Source organism: Emydura macquarii, unplaced genomic scaffold (genome assembly GCF_026122565.2).
Source record: "Emydura macquarii macquarii isolate MOO-44397 ecotype Brisbane River unplaced genomic scaffold, CSIRO-AGI_Emac_v2 contig_3110, whole genome shotgun sequence".
In the NCBI taxonomy this organism is placed as follows: Eukaryota; Metazoa; Chordata; order Testudines; family Chelidae; genus Emydura; species Emydura macquarii.
The window spans coordinates 60714-84905 of record NW_027133247.1 but is presented as its reverse complement, the minus strand read 5'-3'; the positions used below and the strand labels follow the sequence as shown (position 1 = coordinate 84905).

The 24192-nt window shown below is 40.1% G+C and overlaps 1 protein-coding gene across 4 annotated transcripts in view; it reads left to right on the top strand.

The window, feature by feature from the left end:
• The first annotated feature begins 738 nt into the window (after positions 1 to 738).
• Positions 739 to 24192, top strand: part of LOC137141663 (ZZ-type zinc finger-containing protein 3-like) — an 82409-nt gene continuing 58955 nt past the window's right edge. For 3 of the 4 annotated variants that reach the window (XM_067530677.1, XM_067530676.1, XM_067530672.1), the window contains exon 1: positions 739 to 847. The gene's annotated coding sequence lies outside the window, so the exon portion shown is untranslated. Of the gene's footprint in view, positions 848 to 7061; positions 7492 to 24192 lie in introns of those variants that run through there. The other variant, XM_067530675.1, reaches the window with a different exon arrangement.

Here is a 24192-nt window from a genome sequence, read left to right as displayed (position 1 = left end):
TGGGGATTGCTCAGCAAGAAAACGGCGTTCTCCATTTCTACCACATCCAGGGCAACAGGACTGTGTGTGCATCCTTTGTAAATCAACAGGACTGTGCCCAAGCACATACCGGACTCATCTCATCCGTTTCTCCTCCTAATGGCCACAAACCTGCAAGACCCCAAACATTGCTTACGTGCTTAGGCCAAAAGAGAGGCAACAAAGCCCAGGAGTCAAAGCTGCCCACCTGGGCAGGAACAGATGGCACCAATTCCTAGGGCTGGGCCCAGTGCCAAGCAGGTGTCTGCCTGCCCTGCTCTGCAGACAGGTGGGGGCAGGGAATGCAGCCCTCGCACGCTCTTGCCTCCCCCATCCCTGTCTCGCAGTGCCAGGGGCGGCCGAGCCGGTCTCTTGACTCACACACGCCCTCTGGCCGCGGTCGGCTCCCCTGTGGGCGGACTCAGAGCCGCCCCGCACGCAGGCAGGACCTTCCCCCGCCCCCACGCTGCTCGGGCGGGTCCGGCACTCGGCCCGTCCCCAGCTCCGGCCGCGGGGCTGCGCCGCCGGCCCCTCACCTCACTTCACCCCCCCTCCCCTTCCCGACCCCGCGAGCGCAAGCGGCGCCGGGCCGCCCGCCTCCCCCAGCTACCAGCAGGCGGAGCTGCAGGGAGCGGGTCCCCGCTGTAGCGGGGGGAGGGGAAGGAAGCGGAAGGAGCCGCCGCCGCGCTGAAGGGGGGGGGGAAGCAGGCGCTGTGCGAAGCCGGAGCCGCCGCCACAGCCGCTGCCCTGGTGCGCGGCGCGGAGAGGGAGCAGAGGAAGCGGCTCCTCTGCTGAGGGGGCTCCGTGCGCACGAGCTAGCGGGAGCCAGGTGAGGCCTCGGCACAAAGGAAAGGGGGGGACCCGGATGATGCCTAGTTGGGCGCCCGCGGGGAGGGGGGAGAAGGAGGAGAAAATTCCCACGTGACCAGCGCGTGGGGGAGGAGGAGACTCCCGCGCCCCTTTCGAATCCCATCTGCCTGGGCCGGAGCAACAGGCAATTTGCGCGTGCGCGTCGGCTCCGCCCCCTCCATGTCGCCTGCGTGCGCGCGCGCGCCCGCCCGCCCGCCGGGTGCCAGGTCCTTGCGGGGCCGGGAGTCTGGGACACGTGCGCGGCGCCACCGCCATGTTGATTCCGAGCGCAGCCGTGGGGCGGGCACAATGAGGCAAGGAGGGAGGGAGGGAGGGAGGGAAAGGGAGTACGTTCTCGCGAGGTTGTGGTTCCCGTGAGAGCTGGCGGGCAGGCAGCAGGATGGCGGCGCGGCGCTGGGTTTGCTGGGTAATGGTAACAGGGGTCCGGGGGCGGGGACCCTGGGACTAGCCTCCTCCCACCCTCCCTGCCTCAGGGCTCGCGGGGGGCGGGGTTGGGCACCCCAGGGAGCCTGGCCAGCGCACGCTGGGCTTGTGCGGGACCCGTTGCTGCTCCACAGTAGGCGCTGACCTGACCTCCCTCTGCTGACCCCCTGACCCCGCATGCTGCTTCTGTCCCTCCCCTCAGCGCCCCTGCTGTCTGCTCCCGGCTTTCTGCCCCAGAGCCCTGCTCCACAGGGCCCTCTGCTGTCTGCTCCTGGCTATCTGACCCGCAGCGCGCCCTCTCCTCCCCCTTCCCCCCGCTCTAGGGTGCCCAGATATAGCCTCATCCAGCCCTGCCTCTCCTCAGCACCTCCTGCTGTCCTTAGACAAATCAGAGCTGCCACACTCTGGCTGTGCTCTACCCTGTAGTGCACCCCAAACACATCTTCTCTTATATCTAAAAAGTGCCTAGCACACTGGGGCCACTACTGGAATTCAGAGCAATACTGCTGCTGTTCCCCTTTGTAGACCTGGCACAGAGCCCTGCTTTCTCTTTCCTCCCTTGTGGTGAGCCCGCTTTGACCTTTATTCTTGCCATTCCATACCTTGCTTCTTGTATGTTTCTGCTGTGATGCCTCTGAGGGTGCCCTATAGCATCCTCACCATTTCTGTTTCACAGGCATGCCAATATCATGGTTGTGATGGGTAAGATAGAAAAGTCTAAATAGAATGGACAGTGATCCCAGCTACTGCAGACATGATCCCATGGGACTACTGCAGTGTGCTGCAGCACCTGAAATATACATTCTCTTATATTTGAAAAGTGCCTTACGCACTGGGGCACTACTGGAAATTAAAGAAAATAATATCCTGTAGCACCCAAGCATTCCAACTCTGCAGTACTCCCTGCTTTTCTAATCTTGGTGTCTCTCAGAATTTTGCATATGGTCCTACTCCTGCCCTGTAGCATTCCTCTTACATTCTACTTCTGGTTATCCAAAGTGCCCTGACAGTTCTCCTGTGCTGGAATTGCAACATCCCTTGTTACAGTTCTAGGCTGCCACAGAACTCTAAAATTTCTTCATAGTCTGGACATATAACACTTTATTCTTTTAGCCTGGACTTCTGAAATATATTATCAGTTATTGAGAAATGTTGTATATTAGTTTTACGATGGGGCTACCCATGCAGTAAGATCAGTATTGCTATTGCCAGGTTTGCTTCATCTTGTAACTTCTTCCACATTAATGGATTCAAATTTCCAGAGGTGGAATTCTAGTGTATGATCTAGCCCCAATTAAATATTCTGTTGGCAAACCTTTGAGAACACACTTTTTGTTTGTTGTGTTTTTCTAGTAGTAATGTTAGATTAATCTTATTAACCATTATTGAGTTTTTTAAGTTTTTTGCTTGTGGTGTGTTGTAAGACTTGATTATACAAAAACTGATGACCAAAAATTAGTCTGTAGATTTGGAGCCTATGATTTAAAAGCTTTTCCTGTAAGCAACATTTCCTAGAAAGTAAGTTGAATAGGGTAAAATTGGAATTGTTCTGTTTTACATAAAAATATCTGAGCATTTTTAAGGTACTTTGTTTGAAAGTAATAGAAGCAATAGCTATTACTCAAAAACCTGATGATACAGCTCTAGGAGTGAAAAAATAGAGTTTTGCAGATTTTATAAAGCAGGAGCGTATGTGCTAAGATGTTTGCTATTTTCACTAGACATGGGACTGAGAGCCTGGAGTTAAGGGTCTCCCTGGATCTGCTGCAGATGTCTGGTGAAACCCTGGCCCTGTTGAAAAGAGTGGCAAAACTCCAGTTGATTTCAGTGGGGTCATGTTTCCTCCCTGTCAGAATGATCTTTAGTAAGTTATTTAGGTTCTGATCCAACTTCAGTTGAAGACTTTCCATTCATTTTTTGCTCTCAGGGCTGTATAAAGTAAGTAGTTTTAAGATGAAATGTCTTATGGCCCAAGATTGGACCCAGTCTTGCAAACCTTGCACAATAAATTCTTACCATTCATTCTATTGAATGGTGCAACTGTGTGTGGGTAAGTAGTAGCAAACTGGGCCTTAAATAGGATGAATATCTTAATTAGTATAATCCTCTAGATGTATTGCTATTTAAGTTTCTGTAGTAGTAATTTAGTACATTACAGTAATTGTTGCCATTTTGAGTTATTTCTCTGTGATTAAAAACTAAGGTGATTATTCCTTTTCCTCTGTAATTATAAAATGTATATTTCTTTAAGTAATAAACTGACTATTTCAATAGCATAATTTTAAGGAAATGGTTAAGCTTATATATATTTTCTCTCTGAAGATATTTAGCATTTGCGGAGTCTGAAAAATTTACCAGACACTTAGCTGGAAGACCAAATCTATTAGAGTTAAATATGAAAGAAGAGTTGGGTCTTTGTTGGCAAGGCCCTAGTGAGATGTCCATTCCAATTTTTCTGCCATCCCACCTGCTGAGCAATGGGAAGGTGCTTTGATTTCTGCCAGGGTTCCTTCCTATTCTACTCAGGGGTTTCATTTTGTGTGAACTTCTGGTTAGTAAGAGTCTAATAAGTTTGAAGCTTCACCATTGTGTTTTTTCTGGAAGAATGAAGGTGCTTTCTTTCTCTTGTTCCTCTCCCAGAACCTTCTGGCTGCTGAGTGGAGGGAATTCTTCACTATTCTACGCATTCCCTAGAGCTTTTGGAATGCTGTAAGGGGGGAGAGGCTCTATTACTTTATCCTTCCACCAGCATTCTGGCTGGAGTAGAGAGGGAGAGAGCGTGGCTTTTCCTTCTGTATTCTTCACAATACTCAGGAGGCTGGGTAGAGGACTCTGCTTCTTCCACAGCCTCCATTTTTATGGCATTTTGTTGGTTTACTTGGAAGGTTATCTTTACAATTATGAGGGTTAGACGTTTTTTAAAAAGATGTACATTCTGTAGAAATTAATGCTGTAGCCCCCCTCCTTTGGTAGGGAAAGCTCACTCATCTGAGATGAGTAGTTTTTTTCAATTCGGCAGCATTTGCTTTAGCACCAATCTTGCATGTGTTTATGAGAACTTACTTATAAATAAGGATTTACAGGTGGTTTTATATAGCTATAGCCTTAAGAACACTGAAGACATGGCTTCTCTTTTCAAATGCTGTTTTCACAGTAGAGCAGACTTCATAAAAGAGAATTTTAGGATTAGATTCACCAAAATATATCTCCAGTTTTCTGGATATGCAGGCCTGGGCAGCCCAGGTATGGTAACTCTTTTGTATTGCTATATTTTTATTTGCATAAAAATATTTGTGTTCTGTTTGAAAAGCTTTTACAATTAATTTTGAAATATCTTTATCAGATGTAGGATTAAACTTGAAGTAAGAGGTTTTCTTTCTACTGTACTAAAAAGTACAGTAGACTTTCTAGACTAAAAGATTATTTTAAACAAATTATTTGCTTACTCATAGTGCAGCACAGTTAAGAACTCAGTCATTCGTGCTTCTACACCATGTCTCTCCAGAATCACTCGTCTATGTTTTGTGCAACCTTGTTCAAGCTGTTCTGGCACTGAAGTAAAAAATGTTTTTCAAGGGTACCCATAAGATTTTAATGGTGACTGAAGGACAGCCTATCATGCTGAGCACATAAATCCTGCAGTGGTTTTATATTTGTCTCCTTTCTGTTGCTGTAAGGTTTCTTTTTATATCTGCAACCATGCCCTGGACTATCACTGAGAGGAATTTTAGGTGTTTCTTAACTTAAAACTTTATTTCATAAATAAAAACATGACATTTGATATTTAAAGCTGATGATAACCTGATTTCTAAAATACAGTGAAGGAAGCCTTTCACTTATATTAGATTTGAATTTGGTTTGAATGATGCAGAAGAATTCATCTTTTCCTTAGTTTGTTTTCAGAATGTTCCAGTTCTGTTAGGAGTTGTGCATCTTTTATATTTAGGTCCACACTTTAATACAGATATTGCCTTCTCCTGATCACTGTCTGACAAACCACTTTCCTTCCTATTTTCAGTCTTTTATAATATCCCTATGACAGCTATAATGACTGCTTATACTGGAAAATAATATTAAGAAAGTGTTTGTCCTTTTTGTTGTCTTTAATAAGGTGAAAATGACAAGCTTGTACCATGTGATCAGTGCATTCTCCCTTGTTCACTAGCAAGTGTTTTACAGATCACATATGGTCCACTAAAATCTCTGTAGTGGAACAATATTAAGAAAATATTTTAAATGGTAAAGAGATGATCCAATTTTGATGTATTAAGACAGAATCACAATATGAACTTGAAGTGAGTAACAATACTTTTTTGTAATAAAAATGTATGTTCTCACCAAAACTAACCTGAGTCAGTCTTCAAAATTTATGAATACAACAGGAAAATTAAAATTCAGACTAAATTGGAAGCAGCTTGGGGGGCAGGAGGGGAGAGATGTTTTTTAGATGACTTAATTTGGCATGCATATTCCAGAATGTATCTGTACTTATTTTTACTCTGTATTTGTAGGACTGGTTAGTATTTTTATAGATACTGAAAATCAGTTGCCTGCAGAATTTTGCTGTTTTGCTTGACTTGCAGTACTTATGATTATTTTTCTTTTTGTTTTATTTATGTTTACAGTTTTTCATTGTACATTTTTCTGAAAGCCAGAGTTAAAATGGCAATCAGTTTAACTGGCCTGAATTTTAGTATTTGACAGTGTTGCCAGCTGTCAGTATGCTATTTAAATTGGCACAATTCAAATTATTTTCTTTCTGAATTCTACTTTGCACCAGTGCAGATCTGTGAATAGCTCCTCCCTGTGTGGATTTCAGGCAGGAAAGAAACCAGTCAGTAGCTCTCATTATTCAGCCCTCTTTGGTCTGCAACTTTCCCCCTTTTTATCCAATCTTCCGGCCTTACAGAGGAGTATCAGAAAAGGCAGCTTTTGCCATTTGCAAGTGTGCTTTTTTTTTTTTTTTTTTTTTTTTATATATATAGTTTTATCATTTTTAGTATACTCACTGTTTACTGTCTTGGTTTTCTGAAAACACCAGTTTTTTACTTCGAGGAGCAAAAGAAGAGAAAAGGCTTCAGGCTCATTGCTTTTACTGGCTCTGTTCAGATCACAATAGTGGGATCATTCATCCCTACTTGTGGATGTGAAATTGAAAGGGCTCTCAGCAATCAGAAGTTCATTATTACTTTGCAGCCCCTCACAGCACCATCCAGTCTTCATTAGAAACATAAGAGTAGTAACAACATAAACACAAAATCACCCACAAATTAACTATCCCGTTAAAATGCATTGTTTCATCATTCACTTATTTATTTAACATAGAAAATACTATCCTGGGAGAGTGGTGAAGTATCATATATTTTAATCTCAGAGTTGGTTTTTCTTTACACTTTAATACATAGTTGGGCTTGATGAATGCTAGACCAACTCCAATAATTCTTAAGTGAGGCCTCGCAAACCAGCCCTCTAAAAGTACAATGGTTCTACTGCATCTGTATCCAAACACATGAAGTTTTTGGTGTCCTGCCACTATTTTTTGGGCAGTCATTCATTGATTATTTTGCTGTAGGTTCCAGATTGGTCTGATGCATAATGCTGTTGAGTGCAGCCAGTTTCCTCAATACTGTACAAAATATAAAACAATGTCTTTGCCCCAGGGAGATTGCAGTCTTTGAAGCAGTGCGCAGCATACTGTTGGCACATAACACAGTAATTATATACAATGCAAGAATGGACTGGGAGAACCATAGACTAGTGTTAATTTTAGAAAAATATTTGATTTTGTTCTAAGTGATATGTTGACAGAATTTGCTGACATGGATTCAATATTTGTGGACCTCCTCAAAGAAGTAGATTTTCAGGAAGGATTTGAATGAATAAAGAGCAGGTGACTGGCACATAAAAGTGCATATTTCGTTCCATACATCAAAGAAGGTATGAAGATGAATAGGAAAAGAAAGGGTAATAAAGAAGGCTTCCTTAGTGATGTGAAAGAAGTGAGGGAGTGGGGTTAAGAAATGAAAAAACGATGTGGGAAGGGGCCAAATTGACCATGGACTGTGTGTAGGACTGATCCTCCATGAAACTCAACGGTGCCATGCTTTAATCTATCTGGAGGTTGTGATGGAAGACTGTGAGGCACCTAGCCTATGTTCCAAAACGTTTTGTCATAATTAGGTAAGTGTGTTGCTATTTGAAGTACTAACTTTTGCTGACCCCGACTCTTGTGATGCTACTAGACAAAGGTTCTGCAGTGATTGAAAAAATCTTTTTTATTTAAAAACAAAGCTGTTGGAACTCTAAATGTCAGGATATGCAACAGGAATATAGTAGAGGCATAAAATATTGGTATCCTCGAATTTTGCATTTTAGATATGCCAACTCAACCTTTGACTCTATAGTTTTTATTTCTTCTGTGGCTATTAAATCTAAATACTGTGCAAAAAACAACAATGAAATGATTATACTGTGTGACACATGCAATAAGTAGATTGTAGGATACTTGTTGCCTATCTATTAAGATGTTTTTCAAAAAGATGTTCAGTGGAAAGAAAAACATAAAACAAGTGTAATCCGAGGCAGATGCATACAGATCTCCAAAGGAAGGTGACCTTATGTGCACAGGATTTAAGAGTTGTTTTCTCAGTCAGGGGATATAAAATAAATTGGATGCTGAGTGTGTTACAAACACATCTGGCAAAGGTTGGAAGTATACTTCCAAGTAGGGCTTTCAAATTGAGAATGGTCTTAATTTAAAAAAAAGTTGTTGAGTGGGAAGGCGAAGTCTGGTCTTAGTAAAGCTAGTTTAAAATTGACTGGTTGCATGGCGGTCAGGTGTTTAGACGTGCTGTACTTTTTCATTGTATTTTTTCTATCTTTTGCCCATATAATTCCATACAAATGATACATCTATCCACCCCTGGAAACATTGCAATAATAGTGCTAAGAATTTATTGTATTAAACAGTTAACAGTCTTCACTCATATAGGGATAATAATGTTGCGACTACTGTATGGTCATAGACAGCATAGGATATGGATGCAATAATGTCCCTGTGGTGCAAACATACTTTACAAGCCAAGCCTGATCAGGTGGATTAACTACTTTCATTATTATTTTTGCAATAAATTTGATGTAGAGATTTAAATTTTGAGAAGTTTGGTGATAGCACATACGGTGGTCATAAAAAAGCTCTGGTTTGCTTTGGATAACAATATGGTTGAGGGTCTGAGGTCCCTGAAAACAAAAGGAGTATTTCTTGCTTGTTTAATTTATTCTTTTGCTCTAAATACCTAAAGGCTATTTTTCATATTATTTGAAAAAAGAAGCACCATACCTGACATACTAAGTTTTGTAAAATAGAGCAAAGCACCACCAAAGTAAAGAAACAGCAAATGTAATTAATTAATCTTAAACAATCACCAAAAAGCATTGGGAGCATGCATGATGCATATAGTTTTCATGAGGAATTCACAAATAAATTTCTAAGTATATCCATCCAAGAACACTTCAATGTTCAGTATAATAATGAACTAATGATGTATGAATATTTAGATTTATTTAATGAATTAGACTCCATAATCACCAAAGCATGTGCATTCAGTGGAGAGGAAATTAAATATTTTGTGACAGGCATTCATAGCTTTTAAAAATAGTGGCTTTTCTAGTTGGTAAAATGCAAGTGGATATTTTAAATCAACAAAATTTCCATACTTTAAGGCTATAATTGCAAAGTACAATTCATGGTTATTTGTATTTGACATATATGAAAATATTAGAAAAGTTGCTGAATTATTGACTTGCACTTAATGTTTAAAGATTTTATCTCTTTGGCTGATAGAAATAAACTTACTCTGTGAATAGCAAAGTGACTAGGCATCTACAGATGCAATCTGTAAATTTAGATTTGAGAAAAAAGCGACAGATGTTGCTGTTACCTCATTGTAAAAGCATAGCAATACCCAGAATCATTTGTCACATAGGAGTAAATGCAGACTACTACATTGTCTTGCCTCAGTTGAGTCTTTTTGAAATAGGTTGGTATACTGGGGGCACTTTTCCTCTAGGCCAATGTTTCTCAATTGGTGTTCCGCGGGAACCCTGTTAGGGTTCCGAGAGCAGCTGTTCTCTGCGCCGCCGAGAGCAGCTGTTCTCTGCACCGCCGAAAAAGGGAAGATGTCCCGGATTTGTTGGCGGAGGGTATCTAGTGCAAGTGTAATTTAAGTGAAATTTAATTGAGAAATGCTGACGTTTGGTGTTAAGAGTTTGGGGGGTTCCGCAATTATTTATGGAGTTCAAAAGGGTTCAGTGGCCAAATTTAATTGAGAAACGCTGCTCTAGGCTTACAATAATATTATGTGGGTTCAGATATCCCATTTGAAAAAAAGGATCCTGTGGTCCTTTTCCCCGCCCCCTTTTCCAGTAGGATAGGAAAAAAATGGAAATAAGTACAAAATAGTGTTGTGAGATTGTGGGCAAAAAGCTAGTTGTGTAATTTCAAGTACTTCTTTCAAAGTAGTGGGTAGTTATTTTAATAAAATATTTTAGTGCTTATTGGAAAAACTCCACTCTGATATGACCAACTGTTAATTTCCTTTTCTGCTATTAAATTGTATTGATTCAACTTCTCTGCCTTAAGTAATGTTCTTAACAAAACAACAGGAGCACTGTAATTTGCTTCCTGTTTTTCTAATATTATTGAATGTTGAACATCTTTTTTATTTTAAACTTGTGCTTATTGGCTCTCTTGGGTAACTGAGGCAGAATCTTTGACATGCTTTTGGACAGAGGGTTTCTGTACTTTACACTTCTATTCATTGTACACTTCCTTTCATATAAAAGTAGTATTGTAAAGAAAATGTAATGACCCACTCGTGGAAAAACTCTGGTATTTTCCCATCAAGAAGCATATGGGTGGATAAACTCTTAAACATATTTTTAAATGACAAATTAAGAAATATATCTCTTAAAGTTTACTAGATTTATTCTTTTGGGGTTGTTTTTTTTTTTTTTTTTTTTTAAGATAATAAATTAAGTCTGAGAGTTCATATCAGTGATTTAAGATTTAAAAACAAAAATTACAGGGATGTTGAAATTATCCCAGTAACAAACCCAAGAAGTTCAGAGTTAAGGTTAAACTTAAAAGATCCAAATATGTTAAGGTATGAAAGGATACCATTGCCTAGGGTACTGACTGGGGCCATGGAAGACTCTGTTTCAGTTCTCTAATATGCTACAGACTTCCTGTGTTTCCATAGGTAAATCACTTCATCTCTCAGTGCCTCAGTTCCCCATCTGTCAAATGGGGATTATAATAGTTCCTTACCTCTCAGGGGTGTTGTAAGGATAACTACATTAAATATTGTGATATGCTAGATACTACCACGATGGGAGCTATATAAGCACCTAACAATATGTCTACCCTGGAGTCAGAAGTGTGATTATTTCATGGGTAGACATATCCATGCTAGGCTATCTTTAATCTAGCTAGCATGGCTAAAAAAAGCAGTGAAGGTACAACAGCATGGGTTTCAGCGCAGGCTGTATAAGCCCTCCTAGGACCCTGGGTATGTACTCGTCTTCCTAACCTGTGTTGAAGCTCACTCCAGTGTGTCTTCAGTGCTATTTTTAGCAAGTTAGCTGTATTAAAACTAAAGTGGGTATGCCTACACGTTGTAAATCACACCTCTCATTGCAACGTTGACAAAACTTTAGGGAGATATATAGATATCTATCTCAATTGTATATTTCCACAATTTTAATTCTGCCCTGTAGTGATACTGAACAATAAGCATACATTTATGATTAATGTATTGTAGTATTTGTGATCCCTGATCAAGTGAGAATGATTTCTGAAGACTCATTTGATTCTCTCCTCCCCGGCTATATTTTTCTCCCCCACATATTTTTCTCCATATTTCCCTTCCTCCCCCCATATTTTTCTGCATGGTGTCACTACAGGGCAGAGTTAAGGTTGAGTCCATTTCCATACCTTAACTGTTCAGATTTCTGCTCCAGCCACGTACTCCTTGAATAAAACGTCTAGCCCAGGTATTCATATATGAACTTTATATTATGGAGATAATAGATTCTTTTTCTAGAAGGATCATAGTTTTACTTTCCCAAATCACTCAAATCCCTTCCAATTTCTAAACTTTAAATTTTTTTAAAAGTTCAAATAGTAGATTGGTAGTCTTGTAATTTAATTGATCCATACATTATTTTTGTTGATGTTTATGTGTGAATAAAACATTTTAAAGCTATAGAACATTATCAAGTGGCGAAATAATTAGGAAAAACAACATAAAAATGCTGACTTGTGGTACCTCTACAGTCTTTACCCTTACCACACTGCAGCGTATAGCACAAAGCTGTCTGAGGAATGGCATGTAAATTAAATGTCAGGCTAATGCTTGCTTAATACATGATGCCAGCTCTTCGGAGGAATCAAGAAAGAGGAAACTTGGAGTCCGGCATAGAAATCTTAAACTTTTTCACTTAAAATTTTTAGAAAGGACTTGCACTTTAAAATGAGCAAACAAGGGCTTCCTCAGATGTTTTTTTATGTCTTGAGCTAAAATTAAGTGAACCAGAAAAGAAACACTAGTAACATTGGACTCTCTAAACTTTTTACTTGATGGCTTTACTCCATAAATGTTTGACTTTATAATTTTAGATGTGCATCCAAAATAACATTGTGCTTTTCCGCATTAGAATATTTTATACCAATCATAGACTAATAAAAACAAATTAATCCCAAAGAGGTTACGGTGACTTCTTAATTTCTTTGAGTTTAGTCCCAAGTTTATAATGTAACGGTTTTCAAAAATACTTACTATGCCAACCTCATGAAATTGCTGAAAGAAATAATGTCCAGAGTAGGAAAAATTAGTGTCTTCCGTAATCAGTACTATACAACTGAAGGATTCAAATGAGAAAAATCTTCACAGATTTTTCATAGAAATCTTTTTGTTTCACGACATTATAATAAATGCATTCATCTGTAAGAACTAAATATAAAACATCAGTTTTTTTGCAGACTTACAAAATCCAACTTGGACCAAAATTTGGCTGATTTCTTTACATTATGAATTTTAAAGAGATATTACCAAATTAAAAATCATGAGCCTCTCGGGTGCTGAACACAGAACTCACAGCTCATGGGAGTGAGGGCTAAAGTAGCTATATGTCCTCATTCCAGGCTGTTGTAGCAGACAGAGTAGCCCCTGGGGTAGTTTAGACCAGTGGTTCTCAAAGTGGACAGTCAGGTGGGGTGGGTGCCATGGGTGGAGTTTGGGGGGCAATACCCCCCAAACTTAAGCTGATGGAACCATCTCCCCCGCTGGGTGAGAGGTGCCGGGCTGAGCGCGGGGCCAGGCAGCAGTGGGGACCCCGGCGCCTCACACAGGCAGCCCCAGGCAGGTGTTGGAGGTGGGGGACTCTTAGGAGGGGAGCAGAGGCGGAGGGAGGCTGCTGCTACCCCCCCCTCCCAATTAAGCAATCAAACTCTGCCTATGATATGTAGGCCCTGTTTTTTTCTGAAAGTGGAGCGGGGAGGGTTCAGGGGAAGGGGGGGCGCAATTGTTACACAAAAGTCCACGGGGGATGGGGAGGGAGAGCTCCATTTGAAAAGTTTGAGAACTGCTAGTTTAGACATCCCACAAGGTCTGTCAGAATTATGACAGTCTGTCCCCATCTGCCTAAAGACAGCTGTGCTGCCCAGAATCTGTACAATGCAACATGCTTTGGCTCTGCCTCTAGTATGCCCTCATGCCAGGATTTGTGAGAGGCTACTCAGAAGACAGCTTGCAGCTTTCTATATACATACAAACACACACCCTACCTTTCCCCCATTCCCTTTACGGCACTCTGGTCCTTTTATCTGGCTTAACGGCCGAAGTAGGAGTGAGAATTTCACCCCATATATTTTTAGAAAATACCCTTGCATATGTTGTTAATTCAAGTTTACATTATTACTTTAAACGACAAAACCCCATCCATACTACTTGAAACTGGTTCCCATGACTATTGTGGACAAGGAATTTTTTCCTGAAAGCATTTTATAAAATGGTGCAATATAGAATATAATATTAAGACCCTGATCCTGCAATTTAAAGTGTGCAGGTGGACCCATGTACCATATGGAGCTCTGCAGGCACAGAGGTTTGCATATGTATTGTCAAGTGCAGGATCAGAGTTAGGGGACTACACTGTAGCACAATATAACTCACATAGTTAAAAAATAAATCTTTAAACACACTGATCATAAAAATTATGCTTCTGTTTCATCATTAGTTTGGGCAGGGTCTTATGCAGACAGTTTCCTCTTTTTTACTTATCTAGACATGCAACGAGACTGGTATCCTTTTTGGGTGACCAGATGTCTCGATTTCATAGGGACATTCCCAATATTTGGTGCTTTATCTTATATAACTGTCAGTTACCCCCACCCCATCCTGATTTTTCACACTTGCTATCTAGTCACCCTATGTCCTTCTACTCTGTTTTCACATTCTGGTTCTTGTGCATTAGCATAATGCCACAGTGTATTGTTTCCAAAAGCTTTAAGGGAATGTTGAAATAAGTATTTCAACACTTTTTTTTTTTTTTTTAATCCTGAAAACATCTGAATATATTTTATAAAACTGTCTTTAGGGACAAAATATTGTTTTTGTTTAAAGCTACTTGGTATGTAGTTTATATGTAAGGCATGTCTCTCTTCTATGGCATACCCAGCCCTTCTTGCCTGAGATGAGTTAGGATGTTGGACTAGCATACACTGTGTGGCAATTCATTATGCTGCTACAGTATAGCTGGGCTGGTCAATAGTTTTCTTTTTTTTTTTTTAATTTTTAAACAGATATTTACAAAATAGGAAGATACACAGTTCTCCTTCCATTTTGTTAAAATTATCATTTGGTATATCCTTAGGGTAGGCAAGAAAAGAACAAACAAGATAAGTCTTGAAAAATGAAATAAAGCCTAGGTGCCTGGTTGACATATGAAAATCAATGTTGCGTACAATTTAGGAAAATGTGTGACTTACTCAAATATATTTGTTGGATTTATATTAATCTTTTGTAAGTAAAAGGAAAGAATGGTACTGAATGCTAGATTCTTGACTCCTGTGATCAATTCTTAAGAAAAATCAAAGGTCTTGGAATCCTGGCTGTGAAGTTAGTTTTCCATCCTCATTGCATAATGTCTTATGTAAAATTTACATGAAAAAGGTAAGTGCTTTACTAGGTGATTTGTTAAAACATGACCATCACTGGCACTTGGTTATTTTATCAAGGTCAGTGAAAGCATGGGTTGGAACAGTAAAAATTATACCATAGCCAGTGAATGCTGTAATAATATTATTTTTATTATTATTATTTTAAAGTTCAAAACTGGCAGAATTAAGTTGGGCTTCTAAAAATTTGGAGAGAGAAGAAGGTGAGTTGTCATTTAACTCCTGAGTTCTAGTGTGTTCTTCCAGTTTTGATAGGAGTGCTAGTGGAGGACAGTTGTTTTGACAGCTGTATCATCTAAACCTGTCACTGACATGACAGCTAAAACACTGGCACCATGTGTACATTTCAGCTCCCACCATTGCTAACACTGTGCAAAACCATAGCATAGGTGAAGCAATAGAAACAAAAAATGACGAATAAAAACATTAAATTCCACAGTGTGAGTGTATACAAATGCCAAGTAGTAAGTGAAACAAAATACAAGTTACCAAGGGCTAGTCTACACTTAAAACTTACAACGGCACAGCTGTATCAGTACAAGCGCTATAAGAGCGCTTGTGTAGCTGCATTATATCACTGGGGTAGAGCTCTCCTGCCGACATAATAAAACCACTTAAATGAGTGGCAGTAGCTATGTCGGTGGGAGGGTGTTTTCCACCGACATAGCACTGTCCACACTAGCACTTATGTTGGCAAAATTTACATTGCTCAGTGGGGTGGTTTTTTCACACCCTTGAGCGACAAAAGTTTTGCCAGTTTGAGTACTAGTCTAGACAAGGCCTAAGAAACTGTCTGTGCTGCAAGTTTTCCCTTACCGTATCTTAGTTGTCTGGCACTGTTATGGGCCTTGGTGTTATAACTAATCTTTTTATTGTAGTATCACTGTGACAATATAAGTAGATAGAGACTTTGGCAAATATGTCACAGTAAACTGACTTACTAGAGAGAAATTATTAGGCCAGTCATAAATGAGGAGGGGATATGAAATTAATAACTCAGAAATGGTTGAGATTAATTTCTTTACAAAATCTGACAAGAAAAATAAAGAAATTCAGACAATTTAGGAAATGAGGAAGAGTTTGCAAAAAAAAACATTTAAAAACAGGTAAGGCAACACTTGGGGAATCAATCTACACTTCGGGAGGGTAGTTTGAAGGAGTGGTAAGGGAGAGTTAATTTTGGAAGGTTTAAACACTGGGTTAGCACCTTCCAGGCACAAAACAGTAGTAAGGGGTAAATGAATTCCCTGGTCATTTCATGAATATCCAAGAAATGCACTCAAGATAAAGTGATTGCAATAAAAATGCTCAATAGTGGACCGATTTGTAAGTTTACCATGATAGATATTGTTTAAAAAATACCTTTTTTTTTTTTGTCCAATATATGGTTGTAGTTTTATGTTTCTGAAAAGAGGGAATGAACTTGCATAATGACTCCTTACTGAATCTGTTCTGATGTGAATGAGGAGTTCTAAAATTATTTGTAACTTGTGCAGTACTGCTCTTTGTTTTAAGCCCCATAAGTATTGAAATGACAGCTTATCCTCTTCATATTGGCTTGCTGAATGTCTTTGTCGTAATTTCAGGTTGCTACTTTGAGATATTTTAAGTGATCATTTTTAAAATGCAGTTTGCAAAAATAGTAAATTATATATACATCAGTTTTCCCCAAAGCAAGCATATTTTACCTACTAGAAAAAGATGGTTGTTCACCTCAGAAGAAAACAGAAAACAGTCATTTCCATTTTGTTTCTATAAAAGTATCTTTGAAAAAGACCTATCTGTGAATCAGCATTAGAAGCAATCTTGTTATTCCCACTTTGGTGTGATTCTTTATGGTCCTTTGAGTGCTGATGGATTTAAAAGATTGACAGAATTGTCTTGATGGCTGTCGTCAGTGTGTAAATTCTGCTGTTCTGCCTGACACTATAGTAATACATTTGTCAAAAAGAATGTTAAATCATTCTATTTAGGGAATGTGAGTGTAGGCCTCACTTATGTCACAATTCGAAACTAAATAGTGTTGTTTGTAACTTGTAGATTAAAGCATTACTCAGAAGCTACAACAATTGTGTGGAATGCTAATTAAATGCCGTCCTATACAGGACATGTTGATTATTAGTGTTATCTAAAATCTACAGTATTTTCTATGTTTAGAGTTTTACTGCATGCTTGCTTTCTCCTAACCCCTTACTTGACTTTGTATGGACTAAAAACTGTGTACCACAGTTCAGACTTCCTAACCTTAGCAAGTACCTTTTTGGGGAAGAGGAACATCTAAGTTCCTGTTACTCTTAAGTGCCAAGATTTACATGTGACCAAAATGTCACAGGATTGAAGGATTTGAAGGATTGAAAAGCTTAATATGATTACTTTTTAACTACTAGAAATGATACAAAGATATTGTCAAAGGAAACAAAATCTGTTAAAACAGTAATGAATAGATTTGGTTGAAGAAATTTTGATTTTTCAGTAAAAAATGAACTGAAATATTTCAATTCTGAATACCATCATGATGATTATGAGATTTGTAGTTTGCCCATTCTCCTCTGTAGGCTGGAATCCCTTTTTGGACTACGTCTCCCATGATGCACCACACTATCTCCTCCTGATGAGAGGAGGCAGTGCATGATGGCAGTCACATGTCTAAAGTAAATCATGGGAGATGAACTCTTTCTGGGACGATTCAGTGGAATTAAAGGTATCCCTACTGAAGAATATAGGTTTTATAAGCTATTGGGAAAAGAGTGCCTTGACTCTGAGATAACATCAGATATACCTGTGGGCTATCTTCAACTTGTTGGAGACAGTCCATTTATTGGAGGAACATATCACCAAGACCATCTCACAAGCCAAGAAAATAGTCTCTTCATTGTCCTAGTGTTCAAGAAATTTTGCAACTAAAGAACAATATCCCAAGAGTCAAGATCCATCCGGAGGAGAGAGTGTAATCACGGTATTCTGGTAGGCGCCTCATCAGAAAGGGATGTTGTAATCATCGTAAATACCATCAGAAAGGGTTGGGGCGAGGGAGTGGCTTTTCACTGAATTCAGGGAGCTTGCTGGACAAACAGTTTTGAATCAGTATCCTCAAACTCAAGCCATTGTGCAGGATAGTCTGCCATGTATGTAATTAAAATGTAAAGTTATTTGCTTAGGGAAAATTTCAGCTGGAATTTTGGCAGGCAGATGATTTCAACTGGGTGCAAAAATCCATCCAGTGGAAGCATACATTTACATGTATGAAAGGAGAAAAAAGAACAAGTTCTCACTCAGAACTTGGGTGGAGGTAGAATTTGAGTTATAATGTACAGAAATTAAAAAAACAAAAATATTTATTTTGTTTTAAGTGGGCCTATCTGATCCTGGGGATGATAGGTCAGTGAGCCTTACTTCAGTACCAGGCAAATTAGATGTAAAAATGTTTTTAAAAATTATAATTATAAAACATTTAGATATATTTTCTTCAGTGCAAAATTAGCCTGTGGAACTTATTTCCAAAAGGTATGATTGAGGCACAAGCTTTGTAGGATTTAAAAATATTAGACACTTGTATGAGTAATATTCACAGTTACACTAGTTAGGATAAAACTTCGTAAAATCAACCCTTCTGCCAGTCTCTAACTTCCAGGAATTAGGAAGAAACTTCTCTATAGGCATGCTCTTGCATAATTGTCCAAATGAGTGTGAGTTTTGTTATTGTTGTTTATTATTGTAAACACTTCTCTTTGGAATATTGGTCACTTTGAGACAACATCTTGAAAATGATGGACCATTCATCTGATCTGGTTTGATAATTCCTATATCACAACAGATATTAACAAATTAAAATATTGTTTGTAATAGTATAAGCATGGCAGTATATACAGTTTTGCAAAGAGCAAAGACATACATCAAAAATCACTGTGGAATTTACTTCACTTTTTCTAGTAAAAGATGCTTTCCCTGGGGCTCTGGAAACTGAAATGTAGGTTTGGTGTGTGAAAAGCCAGCGTATTAATTCTAGTTGGTGCAACTTGAATATATGGTCCTGAACATTAAAAGAATTAAGGCTAAAAGATATGCAATAAAGCCTGCAGTCACTGTTCTGAAGATAAATCACTGTTGTCAGCCTGATACAGTAGCTGATTAGGAAGTAGCTATCAGTGTCTCTTTCTAACAGTGATTACCATGCTGCCACTTTCTTCCACAGTCAATCTTTTTACATATATTAATAAAACTGGCTTATCCCAGGGCATTTAAGAGTGGAAGATGGTACTATCAACTTACTCTACAGCCATTAATTAATATCAGGTTTGTTAAGTACTTGATAACTTCTGACCGTTCCAATTCACCCAATATAACCAAGAAATTAATAAATTGATAATGCTTCTTAAATGGTTTTTAAAGTTTGATATCTTTCTCATACTATAATGATAAAACTATTTAGGAAATAAGAATTGTTTCTAGATGGTTTTACTGGTTTAAAACACTATTCTAGCTATGTTTAAGAGTTTAACTATTTTTCGTCCTCTGCTATTATTTTTATAATAAATACATTTTGGTGGATGGTTGCTGTAATTAAGGTATTGTAATTTTTTAAATTAGGCTTTAATAACTATAATTTAAATTATTGTATTTGAAACACATTATTTATGTAATCCTGCACAAATGATGTTGGATAAGAACAGCTGTTAAGCAGATTGGTTATGTTTCATATTGACAGTACATCTTAGTTTAGAGGGCAGATAGTAAGCTACGATGTTATGATAAAACAAGTGGATGATAGAGGTGGAGGAGAATATATATTAGGATGGTAGGTGGGAGTGGAGATCTCATTTGTGAGGCAGGACATGAAGATCATTTGTTTAGTTTGCTTCTGGTTTTCTTGACAGATTGTGTATTCATGTATCAGACAAGTCTTATATGCATGAACGGTTAGCTTTAACCAGAACATTTATTTCAACTGAAACTATCATTTTTATCTTCCTGCTAAATTCACTGTATTGGGAATCTTTTTATTGACTTCAGAAGGTATTGGGTATGGCCCTGTGAACCTTATCCTGAGTTTTGCCAGTGACTTGAATTGGAAAAGCATTGGTCCTAATATTCAAAAGTGACTTCCACTGTGCTACCCTCAACCTAGGGACTAAATATCTAAAAATGAGAAATAGTCCTCTGAATTTCTTTCCTAAAGCGTAGTACATCACTTACTGAAATTGTCATAATTAAATTGTCATGATGATAGGAGTTGAATGTTTGTGGTGTAGAGTAGTAAGGTCCGTAGTTGCTAAAGAACATGTGGATTCCGATGTCAAAGGTCATTTATTAGTGATGTGTTGAGATTTGGAGCAGTATTGGAATTTAGTATTGATTTATAGGCTCTACTAATATTCAGCTGTAGAAAAAATATTATGAATGCATAGAAAAGAGAATGGTTATTAGGAAAGGGCAAAATGTATTGAGAATCTTTAGTCTTTCAAGCAGATATTTAGAAGTTATAAATATTTGAATCAGAATGGAAAGTGTTGGACAATCTTAATATTAGTGTTGCTCATGCTCTATTTAGAATATAATTCTCTCTCCCAATCCTGCTGAATTGGATTTGTGGACTTCTAGGGCATGTCTATACTGATGGCAGCAAAATCGCCGCCGCCAGATTGATCTTTCTGGATCGATTGAGCGGTCAGTGTAGACAGTGTAGTTGACTGAGTAAAACCACCCCCTCAAATAGCGTAGCACTGCGTCGACGGGAATGCTGTACCTGTCGGCACAGCGCAGTGAAGAACCGCGCAGAAGGGAAGCATAGCAGTAGACATGAGTTACGCAAGTTACTCTGCGTAGTTTGCGTACCTCCCGTCGATTGCCGCTGAATTTCCAGGTAAATATAGACCAAGGCCTAGTATGAGAGAAAATAGAAAGATTTATTTAATCTTATCTGAAAATTTCCTTTCTCTCAGCAAGTAAGTTCCACAGAATTGGCCCATCCTTGGCAGATTGGTTTCCATTACAAGCAGGGACCCATTCTAGTCCCTTTTGTTTAGTTAAATGTTTTTTCCTTCTAAGTTGTGCAGTAGATAATTGTAATATCCATCTTTCTTGAAATGAGTGCTGTATGGTTCATTCATTGACCAGGCAGTTAACTTTAACAACAAAGGGTATCTTAAACTGGATAGGTCTTCAGGAACTGAGCCACAGCCTTTCTTGCCAGGGACTGGGAGGTCTGGTTCTGCTTCCAAAACTTCTGGAATTACAGGGGCTGAAGATCCCCCTGTAATTGAAAAATAATTTAAAATTTGGAAAAAATAATATGTGATCGTGTAACTGAAGACAATACATATGCACAAGGGGCTCAATTAAGGATGCACAAGCAACTTAAATTCTGGTGTTCCTTACTTTTGAGTGCTTTAGTTTTCAACCTTGATCATAGAATCATAGAAGATTAGGGTTGGAAGTGACCTCAGGAAGTCATGTAGTCCAACCCCTTGCTCAAAGCAAGATCAACCCCAACTAAATCATCCTATCCAGGGCTTTGTCAAGCCAGGCCTTAAAAACCTCTAAGGATGATTTTTAAGGCCCCAGTGCAACTTGAGACCATTGCTCTTTGTTTTGTCATCTGCTGCCACTGAGAACAGCCTAGCTCCATCCTCTTTGGAACCCCCCTTCAGGTAGGGTTCATGTGCCCCAGTCCCCTACTCATTTTCGTTGCTCTCCGCTGTACTCTCTCCTATTTGTCCATTTCCTTTCTGTTGTGGGGGCCCCAAAACTGGACACAATACTCCAGATGTGGCCTCACCAGTGCCAAATAGAGGGGAATAATCACTTCCCTCAATCTGATGACATTCCTCCTATTAATGTAGCCCAATATGCTGTTAGCCTTTTTGGCAACAAGGGGGCACTGCTGATTCATATGCAGCTTCTTGTCCACTGTGACCCACAGGTTCTTTTCTGCAGAACTGCTCTTAGCCAGTCAGACTCCAGCGAGTAGCAGTGTATGGGATTCTTTTGTCCTAGTGCAGCCCTCTGCACTTTTCCTTGTTGAACCTCATCAGATTTCTTTTGGCCCAATCCTCCAATTTGTCTGTCACTCTGAATCCTATCCCTATCATCCAATGTATCTATCATTCCCCCCAGCTTAGTGTCATCTGTGAATTTGCTGAGGGTGCAATCCATCCCATGATAATAAAGACATTGAACAAAACTGGCCCCAGCACCGACCCCTGGGGCACTCTTCTTGATACCGGGTGCCAACTAGACATCAAGCTTTTGATCACTACCTGTTGAGCCCGATGATCTAGTCCACTTTCTATCCACCTTATAGTCCATGCCTCCAACCCATACTTCTTTAACTTGCTGATAAGAGTACTGTGGGAGACCATATCAAAAGCTTTGCTAAAGTCAAAGTATATCACATCCACCGTTTTCCCCACATTCACAGAGCCAGTCACCTCTTCATAGAAGGCAATCAGGTTGGTCAGGCATGACTTGCCCTTGATGAATCCATGTTGATTGTTCCTGATCACCTTCCTCTCTTCCAAGTGCCTTAAAATGGCTTCCTTGAGGACTTGCTCCATGATTTTTCCATGGATTGAGGTGAGGCTGAATGGTCTGTAGTTTCCTGGATCCTCCCTCTTCCCTTTTTTAAAGATGGGCACTATATTTGTCTTTTTCCAATCATCTGGGACCTCCCCCAGTTGCCACGCGTTTTCAGAGATAATGACCAATGGCTCTGCAATCACATCAGCCAACTCTCTTAGCACCCTTGGAGGCATTGCATCTGACCCCATAGACTTGTGCATGTCCAGCTTTTCTAAATAGTCCTGATCCTGCTCTTTCACCACAGGGCTGCTCACCTCCTGCCCCTTCTATGCTGCCCAGTGCAGTAGTCTGGGAGCTCACCTTGTCTGTGAAGACAAAGGGGAAAAAAATTGAGTACTTCAGCTTTTTCCATCTCATCTGTCTCTAGGTTGCCTCCCCATTTCAGTAAGGGACTCTCACTTTCCCTGACCACCTTCTTGTTGCTAACATACCTGAAAAAACCCTTCTTATTACCCTTCATGTCCCTTGCTAGCTGCAACTCCAATTGTGCTTTGGCCTTCCTGATTTCACCCCTGCATGCTCAAGCAATATTTTGTGTTTAAATTCACCAAAGATTTCTCTGTTAAGCCAAGGTTAACAGAAAAATCCTGATGTTCTTTTCACATTTTAAAGGGGCGAGTGGGACAGTGTACGCGTGTTTGTGTAACTTGTCTCTGTCCTAGTCCCGTCTCTTCTCTATCTCTTGGCTCCTCATCCCAGTCCGAATCTCCTGGCCCAGTCAGCCTCAGCTTCACCCATTGCCCCAACTCCTTGTCCTCAGTCCCTGAGGTGCTGGCAGGATCCAGGAGTGCAGCCACGGGCAAAGCTTGGGCTGCATTGGTGCACAGGCTGTGGCCCTTTAAAACTGCTCCAGAGTGCAGCTGACTCCCACAGCTGACCAGCTCCAGGCCAGCCTTTGGCTCCAACCTCAGTTCCTGGAGTGGGAGTCAGCTGCACTCTGGAGGAGTTTTAAAGGGCCACAGCCTGTGCACCAATGCGGCCCAAGCTTTGCCCGTGGCTGCACTGCTGGGACCTCTGGGAATGCAAGGGGCAGGAGAGGGAGGGACATCCGGCTGGCACCAACCCCTGCCACCTGCTGTCTCTGGAGCGTGGCAAGCAATGCACTGAGCAGAGTGAGCCCTGGGGAGAAGCGGCTGATGGCTGAGACTTCTAGTGCCAAGGGTGTGGAGCAGGCCCCCTCCCAGTTCAGCCCAAAGGCAAGAAACGAGAATAAGGCAGGGAGCTGCTTGCAAACCAAGCAGTGCCACCTTTGCAGAGATCTCTGCCAGCTTCAGCTGGAAGACACTGACTGCAGGTACTGTACCATAATGTTTTGTTCGGTGTTGTGAACATTTCAGAGTTATGAACAACCTCCATTCCTGAGGTGTTCATATCTTTGAGGTTCTACTGTACTTGCAGCTATGTCAGTATAACTCATATGGACACATCCTGGTATAGCAGTGCATTTTTTCAGTTTAGTTTACGCTGATTTGAAAGTGATATAAGTTCAATCAGAAAAAGGCACTTTTATTCCTCAATAAGAATTTCACACACACAGAGTTACAATGGCGTGGCTATATCAGATATTACACAGATATAGCTCTGCTAGTACATTTCCCCCTGTAGAAATCCCTTATAATGAAATGTCAGGCAACATGAATCATAGGTGGTGCAACCAACTTCACTGATGATCCGCTACTGACTTCAGACATGGAAGTAGGGGAAATATGGAGGGGAGGGAGTCTGGGAGAGGGTTGTAAGAGAGAACTGAGGTAGACCTGAAACGGGGGGAGAAAGTCTTGGGAGCTAAGAAATGGGTTGCAGGGAAGGGAATGAGAGGCAGGGTCATTTATGTATGTTAAACATTTTAAAATAACTTGATAAAGTCTGGAAGAGGTAAACCTAATATTGATATTCCTTGTATCTAGCAGTGTAGGACTTCCTTCATGCAGACTTTATACACCAACAAATGTACACTTTTGGTGTTGTTTAAAAATAACAACTCAAGTTGAGTAACTCAAAAACAACAACAAAAAGCTTTCTTCAGTTATGGTTGAAATGTTTCAGTGAGTATAAATAATAAATTA